The sequence below is a fragment of the Impatiens glandulifera genome, chromosome 4 (assembly GCF_907164915.1).
Source record: "Impatiens glandulifera chromosome 4, dImpGla2.1, whole genome shotgun sequence".
In the NCBI taxonomy this organism is placed as follows: domain Eukaryota; kingdom Viridiplantae; phylum Streptophyta; class Magnoliopsida; order Ericales; family Balsaminaceae; genus Impatiens; species Impatiens glandulifera.
Window position 1 is genome coordinate 16,491,024 of NC_061865.1, and position 6,320 is coordinate 16,497,343.

Genomic DNA, 6,320 nt, shown 5'->3' on the forward strand with positions numbered 1-6,320 from the left:
AACTAATATTGAAATTAATATTTATAAAAATAAAATTAATAAAATAGATTGAAACTGGATCCATAGAAAAATAAACAGGCTTAGGCCCAATAGATCTAGAATACCGTTAGTTCTTAAATTAGGGTTTTTGTTGTCTCATCGTCTCTCCTAAATTCGTGTTTAAATTGACGGTCGTCTTTGAAGAAACCTATCTCTTCTTCATTGTTATAAACACATTCACTTGTTATTTCAGTTCTAAGATTTCATCTTTATTGATATTCGATGCCAGGCCAGTGATGTTTGATATTGTCCGTGCCATCTGAATAACCTTTTTTAGGGTTTTCTTTGACGATGATAATCTATCTTTTAAACGACTGAGGCCTGTTTTTGTTAGATCGATTGAAGGCGATGATGTTTTGAGTATACCATCAAACTAAGAAAGCTTCGTTTAAGAGCTTGTTGATTCACAATTTACAACTCTCTGAGCCTTTTTTTGATCATTTCTTATAATTGTTTTAATTCTGATGATTCTTTTTTTGTTAATAATGGAGATATGGAAAATGATATTGTTTTTTATTATTAATGTGGAATAAAAATATTACAACTCAGAATCAATATATATATTGATGAAACTAAATAATACAAGTAACCTATTTCCGGTGAAGCTCTCATTTCATAAGGAGGGAGACGGCGGATAGAATCAGAGATGAAGAGATGATTCCGGCGGAGATTGATGAAGTGAAACCGGCGCCAGTTTGGACTGAAGGTGCTGGTGCAGGGGCATCTTGTGCAGCCACCATGGAAACAAATGCAAGAACTGTGGCCATGGCAACTAGAAATTGGGCTGCAAAATTCGCCATTTTTGGTTTGTTAATGAGAGAGACAGGGAGATGATTGATGGGTTTTTGTTTGGAGAAGATGATTGTTTGAGTAGAGATTGTGGGTTTTTATAGTTAGGGTTGGGAAGAATAGGAATAGTGTCAAGTGTGAATGAATTATTATTTTAACATTTTAATGTTTTTGATAATTAGTTTGCACTCAATTTCAATTTAACATTTCTTGAAGTAGGCCATGTTTCTTTATCATTGCTCTCACGTTGCTATTCATCTTTTTATGGGATATTTCATTTTGGGTTATTTAAGATTTTTTTTTGTTGGATATTTTAAAATAATTGTTTGAAAAAATAAGTTATATAAATTATTAATTGATTGAATAATAATAATATTTTTTTTTTTTTTGTAATTTATGTAAAACAACAATATTTTGGAATTTTATATGTTATATTTCTCTTTTTAGAAAACCAACCAAATTGTTAAATATGTTTGATAATCACTTTCTTACACAATCAAATCTTTATATTTGCATATAAATATGATTTTTATATGCACCTAAGGGGCTAGTCTAGAGAAAAATCTTGAGAATAATATGAAAGTTTTAAGAGAATAGATATAAATAAGAACCCTTATTTCCGAGAAAAAAATGAAAATATTTAGATTATAGTGAATATAATCTAAATATTTGCAAATAAATATGATTTTTATATGTACCTATGGAGTGGCTGGTCTAGAATAAATATTGAGAATAAATCGGTGAGAAACTTATAAGAGTATAGATTGAAATTTTGGAAAACAAATATAAGAAAGTTATAAGAGAATAGATATAAATAAGGACCCTCATTTTCGAGAGAAAAATGAAAATATTTAAATTATAGGGAATATAATAATTACAAGTTAGGATATTTTTTTTGAAATGAATGAGAACTAGAATGACACCCTATAATCCGCGCGACTAGGTGCATAACTTGCCATTAACAGGTTCGATCTCAGGACTTCAGAGAGAGACTATAAATATCGACAACAATAAAGAATATAAAAATAGAGCAACAAGTTAAACACATAATCCGCAAACACACGGAGAGTTAAATTATACTATATTACAATTTTGATATAATAGAATATCTTATTTATATCAAAAGATTGATATTTTGATATTTTAAGTTTTATTTTTTAAATAACAAAACTAAAAAAATTATTACGACATATAGGATAGGAATGAGAGGGCATTTAACATTCCATTATATTTATTGGATTATTTTTTACTATAATTCCATGTATACATAATTTATTCATATTCTCTAACTTTAAATATTTTATAAAATACGTTAAATAAATAAATATATTAATAATTGGTTGTAAATGAAATAAAGACAACTACCTTTAAATTTAGAAAAAAAATCATCCAAACCAATATATTTTATTTTTTTTAGCCGAAAAAAATAAAAAACATTTTAAAATTTTAGAAAAAAATGTAAAATATTTACGTAAATAAATGTGCTAGAATGGTTAAACATGTTAAGATGAAAAGAATGCATCTAAATATATAGATAACATACCCACCAAAATATCTATGTGGTAAGAGTAAATTTAAGAAAAAAAGTTAAGAAATTTGATTAAATTTAAAAATGTTTTTAAACAAGGAACTATATATGATCTTAAGTGTCACGCTAGTTCTTTCTTTAATTCAAAAATAAATAAATAATAATATAGGTAACATACGGTAAGTTCCATGCTCCACCTAGTACCTAATCAGGCCTCTAATTTTGACCATGACTTTGCAGACTTGGCCAAACAAAGGGTGGTTGAACCGTCTTAACCTAGACTTGTTCCACTTCAATTATTTTCATTTAATTATATATTCATTCATTATTTAAATTATTTTGGTGTTGCTTTTTGTTTTATTTAATATTTTATTTAATTGAATTATTTTTTTTCTCGAATTTTTGTAATATGAATAATATTCTTAATAGTTGGTAGATCATTTGTTGTTTATACTCTCCGATTGTGTTGGTGATATTTTCTCGAATCCTAGTATTTTGTTGCAGCAAATAAAATTATTTGATTTAATTTTTTGAATATATATATAAATAAATAAATGATACATTTGATTTTGTAAATAATATTTTATATTATTTATTAATTAATTTATATATGAAAAGTAAATAAACAATTGTCCATTAATTTAAAGCAAGGGAATGTCGGTAGATGTACAAGGTCTATTGGGCCTAAGCCATTGAATCCAATTTTATTAATTTTAATTTTTTAAAGAGATTTCAAAGTTGACTAGGCTAACTAGTTTTGATTATTTAAGACTAATTTTTTTTAATTATCAAAACTATGATTTCAATAAACACAAAAGAGGACAGTAAAATATAGAAAAGAGGAAAGAAAATTTAAAATAATTAACCACACCCACAAGAATATTCATAATATTTTTATCAGAGCATACAAATATTCAGTCATAATCTCGAAAAAATTACAAAGATGTGAATATAATGCTTGTTTGACAGTATTTATTCTAGCTAGAAACCTTTTATTTCTTACCATTCTAGAGTGTCCAAAATTCAAAATGCTATACAAAAAAAAGGCTCATGAGGCAGCAAAATAAGGTGTCAAAGGAAAAGAACAAGTTCAAATGGGTAGTTATTGAATTAAGTATTAACAATAATACAAAAACAAGTATTGCTTTCGAATCTAACAGTTTTCGAGCACGAGCAGCCGGGGAATTCGAACACTTCATCTAGGATAGACACGATTGACCCAAGTATCGACAATATTACTGAAAACCATGTCAAGAAGCAGGGACGAATCTATGTAGGGGTTCGGATGGGCTGAAGCCCACCCTGATTTTTTTTTTTTTACGGTAGAAATACGAAATTACCCTTAATTTTTATAAAAAATAATATAATTTACTGTTTTTTATCTAATTATTAAAAAAATAGTAAAACTTTACTTTTATATACTTATTTTTTTCAAAACTTTCCCATTATTATTTTAAGTCCCCCTTAAATTTTTTTCAAGCCCACCTTAGTTCGAAATCCTGAATCCGTCCCTGTCGAGAAGAGAAACTATTAACACCAACCGCCTTATACTTAATGAAACACGTTGGTTAAAATAATTTAATACTTTAAATGTTGTTTATTTAAAATTAAACTCAAATAAACAAAACAGAAGAAGATGGTTTACCGACTTCGAGTGGGCCAAATCGCAAGTCAAGGTCAAAATTAGACGCGTGATTGGAAGGAGCAAGAAACTTCAAGTATGTTTTTCCACTTCTAGAACGTTCTACTGTCTGTCTTTCTGTAAATGCTGTCATTTTGCTAAGATATAATTAATAATGAGAAAGTAAGTATCAAACAAGACATAACAGGTTGTAACAACTAATAAAAGTTGAATATTAGTAACGTGAGAACAATGATAGGAGGCAAATTAACATGGGTCCTACAAACAGTATCAAGAAAGCAAAACACAAAATGGGAGCCAACGAAATTTTCAAATAAAAAATGTTAAAATAATCATTCATTCACATTTGACACTATTCCTATTATTTCCAACTCTAACTATAAATACCCACAACATCTACTCAACAATCATCATCTAATTCATCACCAAACACCCCATCAATTGTGTTAACACATCCAAAAATGGCCAATTTCGCAGCCCAATTTCTAGTTGTCATGGCCACAGTGCTTGCATTTGTTTCCATGGTGGCTGCACAAGATGCCCCTGCACCAGCACCTACATCCCAAACTGGCGCCGGTTTCTCCTCATCCATCTCTGCCGGAATCATCTCTTCATCTCTCGTTCTATCCGCCGTCGCCCTCCTTTTGAAATGAGAACTTCACCGGATATGGCTTCCTTGAAGGAACCATAGAGTTTGTATTTGATCATTTAATTTTACAATGTTTGTATGGATACTATTTATTATATATTGATTCTGAGTTGTAATATTTTTATTCCACCTAATAATAATAAATGAGATTTCATCCACCATATCTGCATTTATCATCAGAAAAAACTAAAGAAATGCATTAGCCACCATGAAGAAACTTTCATATGCCAAAATCTCAAAATTCAACATACAATACTAAATACACTAATGGTGGTATTTAATTTGAATTTTGATTCGGGAAATTTCGAATTGTAAACTATAGGTTTTAAGTACCCAATTCAGAAACTTGACTCATTAAAAATTATGTAGACATGAGAGATTCAAGATAAATAGATCCGAAAAATGTCTTTATTAAGTCTCATTCATTATGTTCGGTGACAATTAGATTATAAAAAAAATCTAACCATTGGTATGAGAGTCTCTTTCATGTTATTTGATTTATTCAATTAATCATTAATTAATCGTTGAAAAATTTAAGATAAAGAATGGTGGAAGCGAAAAGGAGAAAGAAGATGAATCAATTTTTGTGTATTTGTTTGATAAATCATAATAAGATGATCCAATGAACTTGAGAAGTTCAAAAAAGTTGAATTGATGTCGTGAAATCTTTTTTAATTGTAGGTTTATCTAATGTCAAGAGACATCACATAGAAGACATTGAATAAAGTGATTTTCAATTCAATTTCATAAAAAATCTCTTTTCAGATTATTATTTTTTAACGATATATGTAGCGCATTTTGACTTTGGGATACATTACATGGATATATGTAACGTCGATAAAATATCTTATATTGAGCAACATTATTCTTTTGTATCAAAAGTTCCAAAGAAAATGATCAGTAACTCAAGAAAATTCATTTATAAGTTCAATAAAATTTAATTGTATCACAAACTTTATCAAATCATTATCTCATTTGGTTTGGAGAGGAATCTAGATGATAATTATGATGTAGTTAAATAATTGTGTAAATCACAAAACTTGTAGTGAAATATATAATTTTTAGTTCTAAATATTGATAGTTATTACATAACTTTCCTTATAATCATATTAGCACATATAAAAAAACTAAAAACATTAGAAGGAAAGATATATATTGGTCACACTCAAGAAATTTGTTTTTGTTAGGTTAGGGTAGGGTGATCTTGGTAATGTTTCTTGTATTAAAAACTCAAATACTCGAAGTATATGTGAATTATCACAAAAAAAAATTATATCAATAAAGTTTAAGAAAGTTTAAATGTAAGACAGGTAAATTATGTGATGATTTTGTAGGTAAGAGAGACAAATTTAATCTCATAATTCATAAGTCATAAATACATCTCTTTCTATTATAAATGTTTTAATTCGGATGATTTTTTTTGTTAAACACAACAAATTAAAGTCTATGATTCACTTTCCCTACCCATAATGTATTTGAAGGTTTTCTCACAATTTGTTATTTGTATAAATTGAAATATGAAAAATGATACTCATTTGTTATTATTAGGTGGAATACAAATATTACAACTCATAATCAATATATAATAAATAGTACACATACAAATATTGTGGAATTAAGTGATAAAAGACAAACTCTGTATTCCTTTAAAATAGACATGAATGAGACATCTT

The 6,320-nt window shown here is 27.8% G+C and overlaps 2 non-coding genes across 2 annotated transcripts; both read left to right on the forward strand.

Annotated features, from left to right (window-relative positions):
* Window positions 1–267: 267 nt before the first annotated feature.
* On the forward strand, window positions 268–362 carry LOC124937185. The gene has a single exon (XR_007099295.1). It is a non-coding gene; the product is annotated as a small nucleolar RNA snoR117 (small nucleolar RNA).
* A 20-nt stretch (window positions 363–382) lies between these two features.
* On the forward strand, window positions 383–468 carry LOC124937175. Its single transcript, XR_007099285.1, has one exon. It is a non-coding gene; the product is annotated as a small nucleolar RNA snoR116 (small nucleolar RNA).
* Window positions 469–6,320: the final 5,852 nt, after the last annotated feature.